This window comes from Cherax quadricarinatus, chromosome 54, assembly GCF_038502225.1.
Source record: "Cherax quadricarinatus isolate ZL_2023a chromosome 54, ASM3850222v1, whole genome shotgun sequence".
NCBI lineage: Eukaryota > Metazoa > Arthropoda > Malacostraca > Decapoda > Parastacidae > Cherax > Cherax quadricarinatus.
In genome coordinates, this window is record NC_091345.1 from 4,245,396 (window position 1) to 4,270,444 (window position 25,049).

Here is a 25,049-nt window from a genome sequence, read left to right on the forward strand (position 1 = left end):
TGAATCAACGCTCGTGTATCATCTCCCGTGAATCAACGCTCGTGTATCATCTCCCGTGAATCAACGCTCGTGTATCATCTCCCGTGAATCAACGCTCGTGTATCATCTCCCGTGAATCAACGCTCGTGTATCATCTCCAGTGAATCAACGCTCGTGTATCATCTCCCGTGAATCAACGCTCGTGTATCATCTCCCGTGAATCAAAGCTCGTGTATCATCTCCCGTGAATCAACGCTCGTGTATCATCTCCCGTGAATCAACGCCACTGGGGAAACTGGGGCAATTGAATTTTGTGCAGTTTTTTCCTAACTTACCACCTTACAGCTGGTGGACTATGTGGGTCGTGTTCCTCTGACCCTGATACCTGCCTGTTTCTGATGCCAGTCATCTTCACAGTCTCTAGATATTGTTGAGTACCGCGCGTGTCTGTGTTCTACTTGGTGAATACAAAATTGTTGAACAGAACAGGGTTCAGAAATCTGAACACGAGCCTCCTGCAAGACAATGTAGAATACCTGTACCACGTGAGCTAAGACGGCTGTACTAAAGACTCTGAATCCACGTCACTGACAGATTCGGCATTAGCAATACTAGCTTGGCGCTTCCACTCGAATAAAATGCTAAAATTATTGTAACACTAAGAACAGTCATAACCTGTAACATAATGAGGAGGCATCATCGAGGTGAGAATTGATATATTGTTTGATAAGACTGGCAACAAGGAAAGGACACAGATGGTAACAAAAGAGAAAAATCTTCTTGATATAGAGGCGTAATGACGATAGTTATTCATAAAGACAAAATACAGATCAAGCTTTTTAAAAAAATCTGGAAAATTTCGCTCTGGATAGAGGTTTGTCAAGCTTTATCCTTAGCGAAACGTTGACCCAATAAAAGCTTGTTATGCATAATGTATTTTCAGATTTCTAACACAATAATAAGCCTTGAAGGTCTCCGAAGGAAGTTCTTCAGCTGGCGGGTAATGAGCAAGTGGAATGGTCTGTTAGAGGCGGTGGGGACAAACTCTACAGTAATGAAAAAAAAAAAACACAAATACAACAATATCTAGAAAAGGGAAATCTTTCACACCGGTCGAATGATAATTAAGAAGTGAGACGTAGGAAATGGAAGCTCGACACCAGCAAACAGAAACAGAAATACAATCCTTATGTATCACCTTTAACGGATGACGTAAAGCGTATAAGAAAAATTTGATCGGAGGAGTATTGACATTGTCTTCACTGTAGACTGTCACTGTAGACTATGTGACTGCAGACTATGTCACTGTAGACTCAACAGGAAGAGTCAAGCAAGTTGCGAGTGTGGGTGAAAAGGTGGCAATGGGAATTTAACCACAACATGTGCAAGGTTATAAAATGAGAGAGGGTGAACGAAGACCTGTGACAGACTACAGACTGGGAAGGAAGTCCAAATATTGGACAAGGAAAGAGAACTGAAAGTGAATATAAAATCTACCCTCTTTCTCGAAGCGCTCCTAAACTGCATCTTCCTAAGCATATGCAAGCTGCCAAATTTATGAACTGTTATCTGGATACTAAACATGAATGGTTTTAAATTACTATACACATGTCACCCCCTCCCACCCTTCGAGTCTACTGGATCAGCATAGAATCCACACCTGGTCAGTCATACACAAAACCTCAAGATAATCGAGATTTTCGTAAACATCACTAATCCTTTACTATAGCTAAAGGAACTATGCAGGGTAGATAAGGAGAGATTCTTTAATACGACGGAAACTGCTACATTGGGACATAGATGGAAGCTAAAAGTTCAGCTGAGTTACAGGGATGTTAGGAAACACTTCTTAAGTATTAAATTGGCAAAAGTAGCGGAAGCAAATTTATACACACTTTTAAAAGTAACTGTGAAATAGACAAAAAGACTACAATCCCCGTTGGTCAGTTGAAAGTTGAGAGGCGGGGTTAGTGGCTAAGAGTAGACCCCAGCAGCCACAAGTTTAGAGAGACAGCGGTCAGTGAACCGGTGTAGGAGACGATGCTGTCAACCAAGTTGCAGGTGGGTCGCACCAGGTCACTCACCCTGCCTCTCCTCTCTCCTCATACCTGGCCCCACACTCTTCCTCCTTCTGTCTCCATTCTTCTCTTCCTCTTTCCTCTCTTCTCTTATCCACTCATCTTCCTCCTCCTACTTCTTCTTTTTCTTCTTCTCGCCCTCCTTTTATATATATCTCTCTCCTTCCTTATTTTTACCGCCTCACACTTCCTCTTCCCCTTCTCCTTTCCTTCTCTACCTGTTTCTTTTTCCAACTTTCTCCTTCCTCTATCTTCCCTTTCTCATCCTCCTCATCCTCATTTTGCGCTAAATTCTCCACTTCCTCGCACCATGTTTCTCACAATTCTTTTATACATCTATTTTTGGAATCCGTGTCTTCCTTTTTCTTCTCTGTTTCTCACAAATTCTTACATATTATACGTTTCTTTCTTTACTCATTCTCTCTCCTGTAAGTTCCTCATTTTGCCAGTAACCTTCTAGTTAAGTACCCTCTCATGAATCTCCTAGTCAAAGCACCTTGCGGATATCTTCTAGTTAAATACCCTGCCATGTATCTGCTAGTTAAGTACCCTGCCAAATTCTTACTAGTTACGAATCCTGCCATGTATATGCTAGTTAAATTTCGGGGCGTTATCTCCTAGCGAAGTATCCCTCTAATGCTGTACTCTGTCAGTTTGGTACTCTGCTACAGTGTGTCTATCATGGTGTGTCTACCACAGTGTTTATCACAGTGTCTACCATAGTGTATCTGCCAGTGTCTATCATGGTGAGTCTACCATGGTATGTCTACCACAATATCTACCAAAGTGTGTCTACCGCAGTATGATTACCACAGTGTCTACCACATTGTATGTCTTACAAGATTACATCATTGCACAACATTATTCTTTAAAGTGACATCTAAATAGCAACGTAGTTGACAGAGACTAAATTTAGGCTTCCTGTTTTATTGTTCATATTCTTAAAATAGTTATCCACCTTCCTGGAAATCTAAATTTCTTTTTAAAGCTTCTCGTTGATTTTTTTTTCCTCAGAACCCACCAAACCTGTCTTGAAACAGTTATCATTCATTTTTTTTCAACAATCTTCCAGGAACACATGATGAATGTCTCTCAGGGTGCTCGTGGCTTGGTTGGTAGCGTCCTCAGCTCAAACACTGAGGGTCTGGGGATCGATCCCGACACGGGTGAAACGTTGGGCATATTTCTTTACACCTGCTGCTCCTGTTAATCTAGCAGTAAGTAGGTACCTGGATGTAAAACGACTGGTGCGAGTGGCATCCTGGGGGATAAGATTAACCTAAGTTGGCCGAAATGCTCTGCATAACCAGGGACTTTCTATATAGTATACCAATGCATCAAAGTGCACAGACTGAGAAATACTGTTTGTAAATAATTTCACTGGTTTGTATAGTATACCAACCATGTCAGCTTGGTCTGTAATAGTTTTATTATATGCTTGTAGAAATAAAGATTATTATTCTTACAATATCATTATTAGTTTAGCACGTGTAGATAAGAGGCAGCTGCTGTCGTGATCCGTTATAAAACCATCGTACTCCACCTTCACCTGTGTTCAATGTTAGTCTGGCCTGGACATGCCGAGGTGTCGGTACAACTGGTCAGGTCATCTTATAACAAAACTCATTTCTGGTTTTTATGCTGACGTATAAACTAATAACAGATTTAAAGTTTAAACTTTAGCTTCTAATGTCTAGAGTCAATTTGATATATCGATTAAATCCTTTGGTATATATCTTGAAAGTGTTCTGAAATTTTAATATCGGTCACTGTACACCTAAGGGAACACCTCAGACCAGTTTTGGAGCCTTCCTGATACATCTAAATGTTGCTTAAGCAAGCTGTCTTCAAAATAAGACGCACATATATGTCCGAACTCCTAACAGTTCATTGATAGCATATATATGCTAAGATATTACGTTAATCTCTGTTTTAGAGATTAAAGTATTCTTGTGTAGTGGTGAACAAGTCGCATGCATCCTTTTTGACCCTCGTGTAGTCGGCAGGCTTTATACCTCAATAACCAGGTTAATTGATTTGTACCTCATCTAAACCTAGACAAAAATTAAATATTTGTTATGGGTTTAATATATCAACAGTATACAGTATCAGCAAGATGAATTAGACACACATAAAACATCTGAGTATCTATGTTTTGTAGACGTTTCGCCATCCAATGGCTATATCAGTACAATACATGGACATAAACAAAAGACTGTAGGGAAAAGAGTATCAGTCCCTCAACTCAGGAACCTGCGCTTCAGAGTCATTAAGACTGTGGTGCTCAACATCTCTTCCTTGGCTGAGGGACTGATTACGTTCTCTTCTACAGTCTTACGTTTATGTTCCTGCATTGATAAAGCCACTGAACAGAGAAATGTCTACAAGATAAAGATAACCAAATCCAGCATATATATCTAATTCATCATTTTGTCAGACACAGCGACATCATCTAACCTTAGTACAGAGGATATCTCAACAACATAATTACTAACCTCTGGCCCAACTCTTGGACATGACCTACTTCCACTGGTGGGTCCCGCCCGAAAGTGACAATGCCTTCATCTGCTGCACCTCATTTGACTCCAGTATATAAAACAACCATCTCCCTGCCTGTGCTTCAGATTCATAAGGACCATGGTACTCAACACCTGCTCCAGACGGGTCATAGCAAGATTGAGACCCGTGCCAGGACTACGGTCTTGGCGAACATTATACATGCAACACTTGCTCCTAGGATGAGGGATTATCTTATCTTGAACTCACTTTTGTATATATTTGTATGAGGATGAGGGACTGATTACCCCCTCTTTTACAGTCTTCCGTTTACTCTGTACTGTAATTGTAAAGTCATTGGATGGTGAAATATCTACAAAATAAAGATACCCAGATGTTACAAATGGGAGGGTATGGTTATGGTAGGTTAGCACAGAATTAACTGTATTTAAATATAGGTAACCGACCATAACAAAATAAGATAATGGCGTGGTTTATGTCTGGCAGGGTGAGATATCGCAGTCCCTGGAAGAGTTCAGCATGCTGGCTGTACCAGGCCCAGACGTGGGAAAGAATCACGCTGCAATCTTCTTACATTATATTCTAAAAAGAGTCCAAACCTGTTTTAGTCCCTTGTGACTGACTCTTGACCACCACTAACTCTCTCACACGACGACTGATCATCTGACAACGACATTTTCAGCACTGTTGGAAGACCAAACAACACTCTAGTGTGAAAAATTTGTGACCTGCTGACTTCCCTAGGCCTACTGATCTCCTTAGGCATAATGATGTCCCTAAGACTACTGATCCTTTTAGGCATAATGACCTTAGGCCTACTGATCTTAATCATGCTGACAGCCATAGACCTACTGACATATTTAGGCTTACTAACTTTCCTACCTACTTGGCCTCGTTCACTCATTCTTTTCTTACCTTCCATTTCCACTATTCTATTTATTTTAATAATTTTTTCATTCCTACTTTTTTTTTACTTTTATTATTTTTCCCTAATATTTCTTTCTGCATTATTTGACATTCGTTAAAATTAGGATCTCTCTTTCTTCTTCTTCTTCTTCTTCTTCTTATCATTATTATTATTATTATTATTATTATTATTATTATTATTATTATTATTTCATTTCATAATTAGTAATGAACCCAGCCCATCCTGTGGAAGGAAGTTACCCCTACCCATCCTGTGGAGGGTAGTTAACATACCCATCCTGTGGAGGGTAGTTAACATACCCATCCTGTGGAGGGTAGTTAACATACCCATCCTGTGGAGGGTAGTTCACATACCCATCCTGTGGAGGGTAGTTAACATACCCATCCTGTGGAGGGTCTACATGGAGAGTATTCTGGGGATCAACGCCCCCGCGGCCCGGTTTACGACAAGGCCTCCCGGTGGATCACAGCCTGATCAACCAGGTTTTTACTGCTGGCCGTTTGCAGTTCAAAATACGAACCACAACCCGGCTGATCCGATATCGACTTTAAGTATCTGTCCAACTACCTCTTGAAGGCTGCCAGGGGTCTGTTGGTAATTTCCCTTGTCCCTGGTGGGAGGCTGTTGAACAGTCTTGGGCCCCAGACTCTTACTGTGTTTTCTCTTAGTGTACCAATGGCGCCCCTACTTTTCATTGGTGTGAGTACTAAAGCAGTGCTAGAGAAAAACACTGGAGGAAGCTGAAAGCAGAGTAAAAATACTGACGGCCAGAACAGGAACCCTGAGAGTACTGGTCACCAGAATGTGACAGATCCAGTCAAGTGGAGTTATTCTTCGAATGAGTCTCCTTGCGTGACTTCGGCCATGTACAAAAGTCGGTGAAAAGAAAGGAAAAAGACAGATCATCCAAAAGAATGGTATATCAAACTTCTGAACTTTAACCTAACATTCCGATAGAAGGCGGAAGAAACTATAATCCTCGGAAAATGAAAAATCTTTCTAATCAGCATATTGCCAAGTATATCACTGGAATCCCAAATGAGTCTAATAACAAGAGCGGAATGAGGATCTCTGGCAAACTTAAGGTACTCCAACAGAGGGTCTTTCAAGATCCTGCACTTGACAGATATAGTCCTGAGGTGCGCTTTGAGAGTAATCCCGGAGCTTAAAGAAGTGAACTGAAAAGAAAAACTAAGGACACTAAATTTTGCAACACTACTGGAAAGAAGAACCAGGAGGAATATGAGAACGAACTACAAGATTTTCAGAGGAATCGATAGGACAGAGAAAGACTGACCGCTAGAAAGACAGGAGAGAGGACCAAAGGGCGTAGACGCTTGAAAGTATTTCATCCTAAGGTAGGATGATGCCCATTAGGTAAGGAATTTAGAGTAACTGTTGTAACTGATGGTGCTACGAGCCAAGATTGGCCCCCGTAATTATAACTAGGTGTGGACAGGCATAAACACAAAGATACACAAGGTCAGTCCGCTCTTTTATGTGCAGCCTTGACCAACACAACAAAAACTTGTCAGTTGGTGGTGGTGTAAGGCGTAGTAAGGACATGTTTGGCTGGCTAGTGGTGGTGAATGACCCAGTGTTGGCCTCCGCCGCGCTTCTCTCACCCCTTCCCCATTTCATCCCCCAACACAACACTCCACTGCACACCCGTAGTGGTGGTGGTGAATGACCGTGTTTGCCCCCACCTCCAACATTTGTCTCCCCCAGCCACTAATACAACACTCCACTGTAGGCCAGTGGAGGTGAATCACCTAGAGTTGAGCCCCTACCCCCCCCCCCCCACACACACTGTTGTATGCCAGCATACTGTAACTATTCTAACTGCATAGGACTTAATTACACCCCTTTTATTGTTCATGTTGTTGTTATTTTGTCTAGTGTAAACATTAAACAGGCGTAAATTAGTGACAATCAATAGTTTAATTGTTTAAAAAACAATAATATTTAAGTCAGTTTTATTACAACCTTGTACAAACCTAACCTTAACATTTTGTGTTAAACAAATTGTAGCACTTTTCTACACATATATGATTTGTGATGAATTAATACTGAATTTATATACATGTTTGTGGTGGGGAGGGAAGGTTTGGTACGGACCATGACCACCAGAGTGACAAGTTTACGTAAGAGTTAATCAGACAGTTGTGGCAGTAACATGTTTACCTGGAAACATAAACACATGCAGTTTAATGTGATCCTTTATTGACAACGTTTCTCCCACACAGTGGGCTTTTTCAGGTCACAAACAGATCTACCTGGGGTGGAAGGTACGGGAGTATTTATAGTCAGGTTCAGAATGTTGAGGTCGAGTGGAGAATGCTGCATCTGATGATCCACCGGGTGGGGTTACAGAGTCTTGGGTAGCTTGGCAGGGGTATTGGACAAGTTGTGAGTAGACCTTCTGTAGTGTTCTATGTTCTTATGTGGGATAGCGATGAAGAAGTTTCTTGGCAAGTGGTTCAGCTATGTTATAGAAGCCATTGTTCTGGTTGAAATTGTTGGTTATAGAGATAAGCGATGATTCCAGGATTCTTCGGTATTGAGTGTTGTCTTCTGTGGCGATAAGTCTTGAGTTTCTGTAGTTAATTAAATGGTTGTGTGAATTGCGATGTTGTACACAGGCATTCCTTATATCGTCAGTCCTGCTTGCGTATTGGTGTTCTGAAACGCATTTCAGAACACCAGTACGATAAGTCTTGAGTTTCTGTAGTTAATTAAATGGTTGTGTGAATTGCGATGTTGTACACAGGCATTCCTTGTATCGTCAGTCCTGCTTGTGTATTGGTGTTCTGAAACGCATTTCAGAACACCAATACGCAAGCAGGACTGACGATATAAGGAATGCCTGTGTACAACATCGCAATTCACACAACCATTTAATTAACTACAGAAACTCAAGACTTATCGCCACAGAAGACAACACTCAATACCGAAGAATCCTGGAATCATCGCTTATCTCTATAACCAACAATTTCAACCAGAACAATGGCTTCTATAACATAGCTGAACCACTTGCCAAGAAACTTCTTCATCGCTATCCCACATAAGAACATAGAACACTACAGAGGGTCTACTCACAACTTGTCCAATACCCCTGCCAAGCTACCCAAGACTCTGTAACCCCACCCGGTGGATCATCAGATGCAGCATTCTCCACCTGACCTCAACATTCTGAACCTGACTATAAATACTCCCGTACCTTCCACCCCAGGTAGATCTGTTTGTTGTTGAATTAGACACGTGCAACTCTTGGGTATCTTTATTGAGGAAACGCTTCGCCACACAGTGGCTTCATCAGTCTAGACAAAGGAGAAGAACTGGAGGAGAATGAGGTAATCAGTCCCTCAGCCTTGAGTCGATGTGGTCAGTCCATCAATCTTGAATAGAATACGGTATATGAGCGGAGAAGCAGCTTATAAACCGTAGACAGGTGAGGGGCAGCAGTCGTAGGTGGTGTCACATTTGTCCAATGTGGAAGTAGGTCGTGCCCAAGGGTTAGGCAAGTGAAGAATTCCCATGTATTAAGATCCCAAGAAGTTTCAGTGTCTGACAGGATTGTAGAAACTTCTTGGGATCTTAATACTTGGGAATTCTTCACTTGCCTAACCCTTGGGCACGACCTACTTCCACATTGGACAAATGTGACACCACCTACGACTGCTGCCCCTCACCTGTCTACGGTTTATAAGCTGCTTCTCCGCTCATATACCGTATTCTATTCAAGATTGATGGACTGACCACATCGACTCAAGGCTGAGGGACTGATTACCTCATTCTCCTCCAGTTCTTCTCCTTTGTCTAGACTGATGAAGCCACTGTGTGGCGAAGCGTTTCCTCAATAAAGATACCCAAGAGTTGCACATGTGTCTAATTCAACAACATGTCGGTTCTCTGAACCATTCATCTACAGATCTGTTTGTGCCTTGAAAAAGCCCACTATGTGGGCGAAACGTTGTCAATAAAGGATCACATTAAACTGCATATGTGTTTATGTTTCCATAGTGTCGGTATTTTATACCATTTATTTTCAACATGTTTACCTGTTTGTTCCAGCCTGCCACTTTGTTGCTAAGCCAAGCACAGTATAGTTTACACTGAAATATAATATCAAAGTAAGCTATGATGTGAATTCTCATTAGATGTTTTATTATTAGAATCAATTATAGCTGACATTATTAGAAGTCACCTTGAAGAGCATAACTTGATAAATGAATCTCAGCATGGATTCACGAGAGGTCGTTCCTGCCTGACAAACTTACTGACGTTCTTCAATAGAACATTTGAGGCAGTTGACAGTGATAAGGAATATGATATTGTTTATTTGGATTTTAGTAAAGCCTTCGATAGAGTACCTCACAGGAGACTCATGAAAAAAGTGGCAGCTCATGGTATAGGAGGTAAAGTTCTAGCATGGATAGAGGCATGGCTTACCAATAGAAAGCAGAGTTACCATTAATGGAGTGAAATCTGAATGGGGATTAGTCACTAGTGGCGTTCCACTAGGCCCTCTCTTGTTCGTAATTTACATTAATGACCTTGATGAAGGGATTACGAGTGACATGAGTAAGTTTGCTGATGATACAAAGATAGGCCGTATAATTCACTCTGAGGAGGATAGCAATGTACTCCAGGAGGATTTGGACAAATTAATGTCCTGGTCTGAAAAATGGCAGATGAAGTTCAATGTGGATAAGTGTAAGGTACTTGCCCTTGGTAATGAAAATAACCATCGAAGCTATAATCTAGGTGAAGTAGAGCTTGATCATACAGAATGTGAAAAGGACTTGGGAGTCATGGTGAGCAGAAATCTAAAGCCAAAACAGCAGTGCCTTAGTGTGCGCAACAAGGCCAACAGATTACTTGGGTTTATCTCAAGAAGTATTAGTAACAGAAGTCCAAAAGTTATTTTACAGCTCTATACATCACTAGTGAGGCCTCATTTAGATTATGCTGCTCAGTTTTGGTCCCCTTACTACAGGATGGATATAGACTCATTAGAGAACATACAGAGAAGAATGACTAAAATGATTTACTGTGTAAGGAGCCTCCCGTATGAAGATAGACTTAAAGCCTTAAATCTGATTAAAATATAACTATTGTCAATGGCATCAATCTTCAATGGTTGATGTATCTTACGTAATGGCTGAACGTTTTATGTGTTGAGGCTGTGTAGCCACACATTTCGTTGAGTGTGTGTGCAATAACTGGAAAATGCTTCGTTTGGTCGGCTTTAAACTCTTAGTGATGATGAGTATCCTCACTGGAAACAATCTCTGGATGTTCGGTTGTATAAGTTATCATGTGCTAAATTGGTTTCTGTGAAATGACTGAAGAATTTCTCTTTTGATCAAAAATAAGTCACAGTGTTTGACGTTATTTAGTTATCCTGTGTTAAATCTACTTAATGTTCGTTTATGTGCCTATAACATCATCATGCTCTGAAGACCATTGATACAAATTTGCATATGTTACATACACTAAGCATAAAACTTTCTTTCATAGAAGGTAGTCTGTCTTGGAGAAAAGTTTGGACTGATTTTAGCCTGGCAAGTTGATAACTTACTAATGCAACTTCTGAGCGGCTTCAAGCTTAATGTTCTTGTATATTTCAGGATTTTTTTAAGACACTTTGAAAGATATGAATTAGACTTAGGCTGTTTATTATCCTAATTTACATTTTTTTTCTTTTTGAAGAAATTTCGATATTAGTTTTCTTATGACGACTTGTGAATGACCCTTCTAATTTTCTTCAGATCTTCAACAGTAATATTTAACTGCATTATCATTTCATGCCAAACTCTGCTTAATTCCAGACACACTGAGGCCCGGGGGATCTAAACACACTGAGGCCCAGGGGATCCAGACATACTGAGGCCCGGGGGATCCAAACACACTGAGGCCCGGGGGATCCAGACACACTGAGGCCCAGAGGATCCAGACACACTGAGGCCCAGGGGATCCAGACACACTGAGGCCCAGGGGATCCAGACACACTGAGGCCCGAGGGATCCAGATACATTGAGGCCCGGGGGATCCAGACACACTGAGGCCCGGGGGACCCAGACACACTGAGGCCCGGGGAACTGGTGTAATAGAATACTGGGTTACCTTTATTGGCTCATCCAGTGACCTAAATTACATCTGGTTGTTTTAGTTATTTTTGTATTTCTCTTGACTCATTGTTGCTCCTCGCCCTTCCCTTTCCCTGATTTTCCCATCTCGCCTTTCGTATTCTGTACCATTTTCTTTTCTACTCAGGCCACTGACTTGTGTTTTCTTTCGTTGTTGTGTCCCATGCTCGGTGGACGGTTGTCTCCCACTTCCTCTTAATTGGTGTGTCAACTTCGTCTCTCGGTCCCGCCTGCTCCTCGCGTTTTTGTTCCATTCCCTGTGGCTCCTTCCTCTCCTGTGGGAGTTGCTTTTCCATTTTTTGTTCCTTTTTCCCCGTGTTTCTTGCGGTGTCCTCCATAGTCTCCCTGCTTTATTTTTCCTCTTGTTTCTACCTAGTTCCTTTCATTCTTAGTGTTCCATTATGTTTTTGTTGTCTGGTAGTGTGTCTGTATGGACAGGGGGGGGCAGCTGTTTGTCTTTGTGTTTACCGGGGAAGGCCAACTGAGGGGGGCGTGGGGGAGAAGGTTTCAAAGGGGGTGTACTGTAGATGGATGAATTTTAGATTCCTATTCCCTAGACCGTTGAAGTCTCCAGACACTTTGGCCTCCCCAGGCCATGAGATCCCCGGAAGGAGTGCTGCCAAGTTCGGTTGGTTGCGAACAATTTCCTGATTATGAATCATTAATTGGAGCATTTTGGGTGATTGGCCGTAACCAACCAATCATTTTCAACCAACCAAACTTGGCACAGCTTCCTAGGGCATCTTTTAGTTTCTCAGCTTGTCATTGCAGTTCATATATTTTAACTCTGTAGAATCATTTTATAATTTTTTGGACTCTGTCTTATCCACATTTATTTTTTGATATTCCCACCACACGCACATACGGTGTCGTTGCGATTTTTTTGTGCAATAGAAGGGAAGCTTTAAAAGAAACTACAGTGTGCGAAATTCTTTTTCAGGGTCTGTAAAACGGCTAACGATACTCACAAAATGCTTCAGGAAACATTTGGTGAAGAGCAATGGGTCGAATGCAATGTTCTGAAAAGTTTTCTCGATTCAATGCAGGACGAACTTCAGTTGAGGATGATGATCCCTCTGGTCGTCCATCAATGTCCATCATTCACTAAAATCGTTGTCACGGTATCCAGACAGTGCAAGAGCTGTAGGAATTTCTTACGGGTCATATCACAGCATTTCGACTGAAAATTTGAACATGAGGTGAGTGGCTGCAAAGTTTGTGTCCTTGTTGACTCAACACCAGAAAAAAAACATTGTTTTATGACCAAAGACAACATGGCAGTCTTCCTTTATCCTCCCTACTCCCCTGATCTAGCCCCCCTGTGGCTTGTTTCTTTTCCAGATAATAAAAATGGTTCTCAAGGGGCGGCGTTTTAACGATGTTGAGGAGATTCGAGCAGAATCATAGACCGCACCAGACGTTGTTAAGAAGAGTTCCAGAAATGTTTCGAGAAGTGTCAGAGACGCTGAGATCAGTGTATAGCTTCCAAACGGAGAATACTTCGAGGGACACAACTTCAACCAGGTAAACTGACAGTCTGAAGCTCTACCGTCTAGGCTAACCCAGGCCTCTAATAGGAAGGACTCGGAGGTAATACTTAATGTATTACATACCATCAGATACACCAACTTTAACCCAGCTGAACTCCTTCCCTCGGCCCAGGAGCTTTAAGAGCAGATCCATTTTATATATTCCATATATATATATATATATATATATATATATATATATATATATATATATATATATATATATATACAAACCAATCTCAGACAGACGATCTCAATAATGCAACACAAGTTACATGGGGATAGAAAACACTATCTCTAGGTCTTTCGCACATCCGCGCTGCACCAAGAGTTACGCAATGTTGCAAGAGATGCAATAGGAAGGTTGAGGGGGAAAAAATTCCTTGAGAGGTAGAGTTGTGTCTTGCACATTGCCCGTCCCAGTGTCAAGGTGAACCGCAGTTCACTTTGACACTGTAAGAGTCCTTGCTTAAATTTATTTCGATCATCTGAATTTTCAACATATTTCTATGAGACATTACCCCTTATTCTGTCTTCCTTCTCTCTGATAACGTCTCTGCTCACCTCTTCTCTGTAATACTGTCTTACTTTATCATTATCACCTCTTATGGCGTTGGCTTCAGGTCTTGTAGTTTCTCCTCGTATTATGTTAACTCCAGGACAAGGCTGATGACAGAGTTTATCTTTATCGAAGTTCGTTTTATGACTATGTGCGGACTCCATGGTGGTCTGAGTTATCGAGGTTATATTCGCTAGAAGTGGGTTGAATCACCTCTTGTACCACCACACCTCCCCTAGCCACGGAGGGTAGATACCCGCCCAGCATGTTGATGAGGTACGCCGGAGACGCTAGTGTAGTAAGTAGGGACTGCAGTGACCCCTAGGAGCAAACTCTACCTACCCAGCCTTACCTATCACAGTCAGCTTACCCACCTCTTACTCCCCATTCTTCACTATTATCAGCCAACCACCATCAACACCACTACCACCACCATTTATACCACAACGGCATAAATGGTAGTGGTAGTGGGGTTGGACAAGAAAATTATCACACCATAAGGGATGCACGTCACTCATTCTCGCACCAAGAGGGACACATGTCAATCATTCTCACACTAAGAGGGATACACGTCACTAGATGCCAGACGTCTCAAGAAGGTTTTTTTTTTTTTTTGTAATAGGCTCATGCACAAATAACCCGCACATAAAGAGACTTACGACGACTTTTGGGTCTGACTTGTAACATTAACTAGCGACACAGTGTGTGTATTGTACCAGTCACAACATTGTACCTTTTTTAATAGCCTTATGATCTAACATAACCCAGCCTTACTTAACATAATCTAAATTAATTTAATTTAAAATAAAGAAAATACAATTAGAAAAAAACTAGGAAACGAGGGATGGTTGACCTTTAAAAAAACGTCAGTCACTGACCATCCGACCTTCGCGAAGGTCTGGAGTTTTGAGACTCTCTGATCGCGGGTTCTATCCCCGTCCGTGGTATGGTTTGTTTGCAATCGTGTCATTACGATTTCGTGAGTCAGTCACTGACGTTTTAAATTGAGAATGAATTGTCATCAGGGTAAATTAATATAACTTGGCAGGCTAATAATGCTCTCCTGGCCTGGCCAACCATCACAAAGATGTATGTTACCCTGACAACACTGTTGTCACACCTGACAACACTGTTCTCACACCTGACAACACTGTTCTCACACCTGACAACACTGTTCTCACACCTGACAACTTCAAGATTCCCCATAAAATAGACGGTCAAGTACATAGTATTAGAATAAGTGATCAGAGACAACTGTACATTATATTAAATCATAGGGAAACCAAGGTTAAGCTGACCTCTTCTTACAAGGAATATATTTATATTTATTCATTATATCCACTATTCAAAGATACCTGCATCTTCGATTATGCAAATGTCATTCTGCTTGATTTATTTTGCGAGTTAAGTGAATTCAATAATAACAGACTCAGTGTTCATCATCAAGGTCAGCGTCCTATTGTAAGTTAACTGCAGCTCCGTTATGATGGTAAGTGTTAAATATTATACCCAGTAGTGATACAGATTTCAACAATATTGTAACTACTTCCTGACGTGGTTTGCATTTATTACGTTACTAAATTTCCTATGGAGCCTCTTTCTTCTTAGGTTAAACTTTTCTTGGTTGATTAACGGCGTGGAAGCCTATTGACTAGACCTAGGGTCATGAAGTCTGCTCGTAAGAATACTTAATCCCTGAAATAGAAATTAAAGAAAACTCTCAATATATATATATATATATATATATATATATATATATATATATATATATATATATATATATACTGAGAGGAATACACGCCAGTGAAGAGGCAGGGCCAGGAGCTATGACTCGACTCCTGCAACCACAATTAAATGAGTACAAGTTGATAAGTACATCTCGATGTATATATACTATTTCTCTCCCTTCATTATAACACTTCTAATTGAGCCCAGAAATTTAGGTAAGCGACTAATAAACCACAATTTATTAATAACTATGTATTAAAATTTGGGAACAAGAGCTTTCATTTTGTTCATCGATGAAATTACTCAACTAATTAAATAAATATTCAAATAAATAGTTGAAGGCCTGCTAATGTTTATTTTTGAGAACAAATGTTAGTGTCTTACCTTCAGGAGTCAAGTGCAGCCGACAGATCACAACAGCCTGAAGAGTTGATTCCTGTCACGCAAGTGTGAGAGTCTAGGGAAACTGGAGAGGAAAAGGCTGAAGATGATGAGAAGAATGGGACGTGAAGGAAATGATGCTCACTAGTGCAGGGCCTGAGCCTGACTGCCGGAGTAAGGCCGATGAACGGGAAGGTAACCCTGTGACTCTCCCACTTTAGATAACATTGTGTGTCAAAGCTCCGCCCAGTCCACGCCCTCAACAAGGAACCCCACGCCCACTACATATGAGCCACTCCCACCCTACATACTAATCCTGCCCTGACCACATAAACCCCACCCAGCCCTTTCCTAAAATCTGAGTGTATGTTGAGCAAAACAAGCCATTGACCTCATGGACTGCGTTGTTCTTGGCATTTCCTACAAAACCTGTCTGAGGGCCACCCATCAGCTGCTGCCTGAAGAGCTTGAGAGTTACACCTTTTTTAAAAATACGTGAAGGAGAAAGAGAGGGAGGGAATGAAGAGAAAATAAGTACAATGGGATGAAGAAAAAGATGGGGTAGGGAGGGGGTGAGTTAGAAAGCTGCTCGAGTGAGTATTTACACAGAGAAAGATTCATATACGTATTAGATTGTTTGCGCTAAGATTTACGAAAATCCGTATTTTAGTGATTAAGTATTCTTGAATGTTGATACACCGGTGAAATACAGTCTTGACTTACGTAAAGTTGATACGATGTAGACCTAACTAATGAGGAATCGCCGAAGCGGTACACTGAAGTAGTTACTTATTTTTTAATGCCTCAGAGATAAGGAATTATTCATATATGCAACATCTGCATATCTTTATTCTGTATACATTAGGCAAGTTACAATACCTTCGTTTGCTGCACGTCCCTCATCTGCCGCAAATACATCAGCGCTAATATTTTGCCTGTGATTCAGACTCTTAAAAACTAGGTTGCTCCTCTCCAGTTCCTGATTACCTCATCGTCTGTATATAGTTCCATAGTGTTCATTTTATGTCCTTGTCTTGCACTGATAAAGCCACTGGATGGCGAAACGTCTACAATAAAGATACCCTGATGTTGCACATGTGTCTAATATCTCATCTTGTCGGTAATGTATACCATTGATGTACATACCTCAGAGATTTTTGTCTCTGATATGTACCAGTATGCACCAGTATAAAGGCACCTCCCTCTAGGGAGGTGCCTTTATACTGGTGAGGAGCTCTTGATCCAAGGAAATGGACCTCTTCTTCCCTTCAAAATTGATCGAATACAATTGTGTCACACTGCCACGCGCTTCCCTCTAAGAATAATAATAATAAGAAGAAGAATAACACTATCAATAACAATAATAACAACTATGTTAAGTAAAAGAACACATGTGAAATTTTATGGCAACGTTTCGCTCTCCTAGAGAGCAAAAATAATAAAGGAACAAGTGGGTATACTGCAAGTTTTAGTGGCAGCCTGGCAAGTGGGTATTGGAGTAAGTGATGGTGAAAGTATTTCTTCTTTTTCTGGTCACCCTACTATTACTACTACTATTACTACTACTGCTACTACTACTACTACTGCTACTACTACTACTACTGCTACTACTACTACTACTACTAATAATAATAATAATAATAATAATAACAATAATAATAATAATAATAATAATAATAATATAATCCACATCTGATGAATATCATCAGTTATTCATAAGTATAAGTCTCCATATATGCCACACAGGGGTCTAGAGGTATGTTGAAAGAATGGAGCAAGTTGTAATAGTAGTGGCGGTTGGAAGCGGACGGATCAGGTCCATAAGAGGTGGAGTAATTACTCCATGTGGATTAGTAGTAGTAGTTCTATAGAGATGAGTGTAGGGCGGGGCTTAAGATGTCTGATATCTGGGGTACATTAGACAGTGCCTTTGTCATAGTGCTGTAAATGGTATTTCACTTGTACAAACACTGACTCTCCTTCAGGAGCCAGTGACGGGTCACCTTTTGGTAAAGACTCGTATCAGACTTCATCCCTGGTGAATATATTATCATCATAATCAACAGAGTCAATATGAATTGTACATCTGACACGGGTGGACCTCCAAAGAACTTCCTAAGTCACCCACTTGCTCGAGTTGCATCCCGGAGATGGCTCCAATGAAGCCGAGTTCTTGAGACTTTATAAACTCACCACCGAGGACACAAGTCTTCAGACAACAGAGATGCAACCCTGACTCATGCTACAGTAACAACTCGGCTACTGCCTACGAGCTGTGTGAGTTGAAAAGGCAGACGAGTTTGCTGATATAACTCACACCATCGTAAGTACAGAAGTGAAGCCACCACTTTGACGGAAGAAAATATGTGCTCTCACTAAAGGGTTTCTGCGACGGTTATAGCTAATTACTACACCACTTGTAATGAAGACATATTAATATGTGTAATGTTCGTGGAGACTGGTATTCCAAACGGAAGAAAAATGAAATTAGTCCTGTAGCTTCCATGGCCACTTATGTGCTCGAATCAGTAGTGAAATGTCCAGTGGTACTGGGCACCTGATGTTTGAAGCATTGATGGCCCAGTGAACCAAGGCGTCTCAGAATTTTGGTGGCCTTCTCAGCGTGCTAAAATATCGGGGATTCGATCCGGCCAGTCCTAGTATTAAAGCCCTTTGTTGGTGTATATATATATATATATATATATATATATATATATATATATATATATATATATATATATATATTGCGAGTAAGTGATACAGGATGCGAAACAACCACAGGGGGAGTTGAATGATATCTCTTAGCCTTTCGTGTTCATGAACAGACCTTCCTGATTTCCTACTCTCTGCAACATTGCAAGCTCCTGATGATGTGTTGAGCGCAACAAGAAAGGCCCAGAGCTATCATTCGACGTCCCCTGTAATTCATAAATAGAGAGTTCAACACTCTACCGTCTCTGCTACCCAGACTTCTAATAGGAAGGATCCGGAACTAATACTGTATTACATTCCGTCAGAGAGATCAAATGTAACCCAACTGAACTCCTTCCCTCGGCCCAGGAGCTTTAACAGTAGATCTGTTCCTACCTCTCTCAAGGTCACATCGTCTGTGAGCTTAAATTAAGCTGTAATAAACAAATGTCAATGAATAAACCGAAGGGTGGACGAGGGGCTCGAAACGCGGTCCTTAAATTCGCAGTCCAGGAAAGGGAGGCAGTCTGAATGTTTTTGAGGACATCTTAAGTGTTTTTGAGGGCAGTTTGAATACTTTGGAGGGAAATTTTAAAATGTTACATTAAATTAGTATTGATAATAAAATTTCAATTGCATATAATTTTTATTCTCAACATCTGTAAATAATAACTATTCAATATATTACTTCCAAACTTATATTTTATATTTTGCTTAACCGAATCTAAAAATACTTAATTGAAAACTCTTTTGGGCAGCCATATTGAGTATAGTCTCTACCCGAAAGATGGTATTCACAGCTTCTCTCTGATAAAAAAAAAAAGTTAGGGAATAAGGATACAAATCGAGTTTTAGATGATAAGTGTTTGATTCATAATTTAGTGATGAAGAGAAATGAATTGTCAATTTCTTCAAGTGATTCAAATAGTGAAAATAAAATTGAAATGAAAATAAAAATTCTGACCCTCAAATTGTGCTTCAAAATACTGAGCTTTGGTAAAATATAAAGTAGTGTGTAAAATTAATTGGGACTGGAACAAATTTTGTGATAATCTTATGATGTCTTAGTCTCTGGCTTAATTAAGTTAATTTGAGTTATTTTCTTTTTCATAAGAGTTTGTTTCCGACTTCTGGTAACCATCCATATGTGGTGTTACCCTGCGACTATCGTCAGTGCTACAACAGCTGTTGTTCTGTAAGGATATTCCTGCAAGCTTGCTCCGTAAGTGTAAGTGGTTTTGCCAAATTCTCCCTTTCAGTCATGATTATTGCTGAAATTCTTGATGGATGTTACACCTAGGAAGTGTGCAAGTATTGTAGCTCTTGATAAACATGCTGATATGAGTACCAGACAGATTGCCGACAATTTGAGCCTAGCAAAGTCAATTGATGGTAGGATTCTGAAGAGAGCTGACGACACTGGTGACTGTGGAGCGTTACATCGAGGAAGATGTGGCAGTAAACACAAGACACCACCTCACGATGACAAGGTTATCATAAGAAATAGTGTGAAGGGTCTCAAGAAAACCAGCAAAGATCTACAGAGATTTGGCTTCAGCTGCGTAAATGTTGATTCTTCAACTGTTCGAAATTGGCACAATTGCCAGAAAGCCAGTAAAGAAACAATTATTGACTGCTGCTATGAAGAAAACACGGCTGCAGAGGGCACTCGATCATGAGGGATGGACGACAGATGGATGGAGAAAAGTTATATTTTCAGATGTGGCGCATTTTGAAGTACATAGGTACAGATCAGTGGTAGTGAGACGGAACAAATGAGAAACTTTCCGGAATGGACACATTTAACAAGCTGCAAAACACCCACCTAAGAAAATGTTTTGGGGTAATTTTGATAGAGGCAATGGACGGCTTATTATTGTTGAGAGAACGGTGAACAATGACAATCCTGGCAGCTCATTTGCTTCCCATTGTGGATAGAGACTTTCTTGATAGAGAAGGCATTTCCAGCAGGATCTTGCTCAGTGCCATACTTCCAGAAAAATGCTGACATTCTTCGAGGAGAGTGAGCTAAGCTCTCTCAACTGGCCTGGAACCTCTCCTGACCTCAACCTAATGGAGAATCTATTGGCAATGACCAAACGTAAGATTGCGAAACAGGATTGTTCAACTGTAGAGAAACTAATTGCTGCTATTATTAGGACCAGGTAGCTCGACGAAGACCTTGCAAAAATATGTTCAACATTGGTTGATTCTGTGCCAGTGTGTAGTAATGCTTATAAAAGCTAAGGGTAGCCATATTTCTTATTAAATCAATTATCTATCATATCATTGCCGTGTATTTTTCAAATAACATTAAATTTCCGAATTAATGTCTCATTTCATCACTGTCCCAGTTAATATGCATACTACTGTATTTGTTCATTTTAATTTTTCCTTTCGCTACTTGTATCATTTGAATAAAATGGCAACTTACTCTCTTCTTCATATATATGTCGTGCCGAATATGTAAAACTGGTCAATTAGCAAGAACTCATTTAAAATTAAGTCCTTTCTAAAATTTTCTCTTATACGTTTAAAGATATATTTTTTTCATTAATGTTCATGAAAAAATTTTTAATTTTGCACCAAAAAAATCTTAGAAAACTTACCTAACCTTATTATAATAAGAGGAATTTATTTTAGCCTAACCCAATTAAATATATTTTAAATACGTTTACAGTAATTTAGTACTAAACAAACACAATCAAATATATTTTTTTCGTTAGATTCAGAATGATTTTGGCGAAATTATTGCATACACAAATTTTCACTTGTCCTATATGGCAAGATGAACGTTGCTATTTAAGCCAAGATGGCAAGTTCTGCCTATTCGGCACGACATATATATATATATATATATATATATATATATATATATATATATATATATATATATATATATATATATATGCAAAACAACCACTCTGAAAGAATAGAGAAATTCCAAGCGCTTTCGTGACTACTCACATTATCAAGGAACTATGAAAGTAAAGCATCCAAGGAAGCTATATAAGGGGTCTGGCCAGCACCTCACTATCAGATCCCATAACGGTTATCAATGCAGAAGAAAACTGTGAAACAAAAGATATATGATTAGAAAAGCTTATCGAGAACATTCTGATCTTATTGCATTAATGGATACTACACGACTCTTCAGAATGTTCTCGATAAGCTTTCCTAATCATATATCATTTGTTTCACAGTTTTCTTCTGCACTGATAACCGTTGTGGGATCTGATAGTGAGGTGCTGGCCAGACCCCTTATATAGCTTCCTTGGATGCTTTACTTTCATAGTTCCTTGATAATGTGAGTAGTCACGAAAGCGCTTGGAATTTCTCTATTCTTTCAGAGTGGTTGTTTTGCATATTCTGAAATCACCTGTTTACTGTGATCTTATTGCATATATATATATATATATATATATATATATATATATATATATATATATATATATATATATATATATATATATATATTCAGATATTTACCCTGTGCATAAAATAAGTAATGCAAACAAAAGAAAAGTTGGACAGTATTCAGAGGAGTATTTGCAGTATAGTTTTATACCTGTAGTGTATGATGAGGTGGGGGAGCGCCTTGCTGTTTATTATGACAACGGTGATTAACCACTGAATCAATGAAACTTGTCCGTCTTGAAGCATATTTGAAAACAAAACATAGCAGTCATGCAAATTCAAGTTTGGAATATAACTAAAAGAGAACTTTGAAAATAGAACAATAATCATTTCATAATTCTCTGTACAAACTGCAGTCATTAACAGTAATCTTGAAGCTCTTTATAAATTCTTTCTACTTATAGAAAAACAGGAAAGAATCATAATGCTGGTGAGGATTTTATTAATCCAGCAACATCAGTTTTTCTCAAAACATTTCTGAAAAAGGATGCCATTAAATAGCAGTACTGTTTGTAGGAGAATAGATGAGTAGAGATGTTGAAACAGCTTATACAAAAGTTAAAATTAAGTAACTTCACAATACAGATGCATGATGGGGATGCCCGGGTGTTGTGCATGTGTCTTAATTTCATCTTGTCGGTATTATATACAACTCTTGTACTACTACTACTACTACTACTACTACCATCACCTCTTCCTGCCTATATATAGCCGTCCTGCTCCACCTCTGGTTAGTGTGATCTTGTCAATGGTCCAAGTTGGACCGAAACGTCGTCGTAAGCTTCTCTCTTTTATGTGCGGGTTATTTGTGTACAGATGCATGAATGTACTGCTAGAGACAGCCAGGTCCTATTATTACCATATGTCAGATATATTGATAATAAAAAAATATCTTCATAAAAATTGTGTTTCTCTTGTGCATTGGAGTCTTCCAGTTCAGACATGCAGATTTCAACACCTTGTATGAGACCTGTCCTGTGTGATGGATTATAACAGGAACATAGATAGCTTTTGTTCCCAGTACGTTACTATCAAATAGAATTGGGCACCAACACACTGCTGATGTATCCAACTGTCCTAAAAAAAACTTTCTTCACCCATCTATAATATTATCAACCCACAACTAATCACTTTTCTGATATTCTGATGATACCTTTTCACCAATCTTAAATACCCTCCCTTACCCACCTATACTACACTCTCTCCCTCACTGCTAATACCCTCCCTCACTCACCAATACTACACTCCCTCACTGCTAATACCTTGCCTTGCCCACAATAATCACTGCGCCCCTTGTCCTAGAGGCATCAAATTCTACCCCACCCACTTCCAGGAAAGAAAATGGCTGAAAGCATTTCCTGGAGATTAAATTAATATGGAGGCATTTTAATGTGACTTACTTTACTACTCTCACATGGAACATAATATACAGAACTAGTAATTTACGTCACTGATATATAACTCTCACTGATATATATATATATATATATATATATATATATATATATATATATATATATATATATATATATATATATATATATATATAAGAACATAAGAACATAAGAATGTAGGAACACTGCAGAAGGCCTACTGGCCCATACGAGGCAAGTCCTTATTTTCTAATGCTATGTATTAATTTAGTCATCCTACGCTGAATGTTTTCTAACGAATTTATGTCCATTCTGTAATATGGAGACCAGAATTGAGCTGCATAATCTAGGTGAGGCCTTACTAATGATATATATATATATATATATATATATATATATATATATATATATATATATATATATATATATATATATATATATATATTTATAATATATATATATATATATATATATATATATATATATATATATATATATATATATATATATATATATATATATATATAAACAAGTCAGCCGTCTCCCACCGAGGCAGGGTGACCCAAAAAAGAAAGAAAATCCAGAAAAAGAAAATACTTTCATCATCATTCAACTCTTTCACCTCACTCACACATAATCACTGTTTTTGCAGAGGTGCTCAGAAACACAACAGCTTAGAAGCATATACGTATGAAGATACACAAACATATCCATCCAAACTGCCAATATCTCGAACCCCTCCTTTTGAGTGCAGGCATTGTACTTCCCATTTCCAGGACTCAAGTCCGGCTATATAAAAATAAACGGTTTCCCTGAATCCCTTCACTAAATATTACCCTGCTCACACTCCAACAGATCGTCAGGTCCCATATACCATTCGTCTCCATTCACTCCTATCGAACACGCTCATGCACGCCTGCTGGAAGTCCAAGCCCTTCGCCCACAAAACCTCCCTTACCCCTTCCTTCCAACCTTTTCGAGGACGACCCCTACCCAGCCTTCCTTCCCCTACAGATTTAAATGCTCTCCATGTCATTCTACTTTGATCCATTATCTCTAAATGACCAAACCACCTCAACAACCCCTCTTCAGCCCTCTGACTAATACTTTTATTAACTCCACACCTTCTCCTAATTTCCACACTCCGAATTTTCTGCATAATATTTACACCACACATTGCCCTTAGACAGGACATCTCCACTGCCTCCAACCGCATCCTCGCTGCTGCATTTACCACCCAAGCTTCACACCCATATAAGAGTGTTGGTACTACTATACTTTCATACAATCCCTTCTTTGCCTCCATAGATAACGTTTTTTGACTCCACATATACCTCAATGCACCACTCACCTTTTTTCCTTCATCAGTTCTATGATTAACCTCATTCTTCATAAATTCATCCGCCGACACGTCAACTCCCAAGTATCTGAAAACATTCACTTCTTCCATACTCCTCCTCCCCAATTTGATATCCATTTTTTCTTTATCTAAATCATTTGATACCCTCATCACCTTACTCTTTTCTATGTTCACTTTCAACTTTCTAACTTTACACACCCTCCCAAACTTGTCCACGTCCACTAACCTTTGCAATTTTTCTTTAGAATCTCAAATGAGCACAGTATCATCAGCAAAAAGCAACTGTGTCAATTCCCATTTTGAATTTGGTTTCCCAAAATTTAATCCCATCCCTCTCCCGAACACCCTAGCATTTAC

General features: G+C 39.6%; 1 protein-coding gene across 1 annotated transcript in view; it reads right to left on the reverse strand.

Moving 5' to 3' along the window:
• The window catches only part of LOC128699121 (uncharacterized), a 50,636-nt gene extending 34,596 nt beyond the window's left edge, over window positions 1–16,040 (reverse strand). The window contains exon 1 of the mRNA XM_053791646.2: window positions 15,855–16,040. The gene's annotated coding sequence lies outside the window, so the exon portion shown is untranslated. The remainder of the gene's footprint in view (window positions 1–15,854) is intronic.
• Between the last annotated feature and the right edge of the window lie 9,009 nt (window positions 16,041–25,049).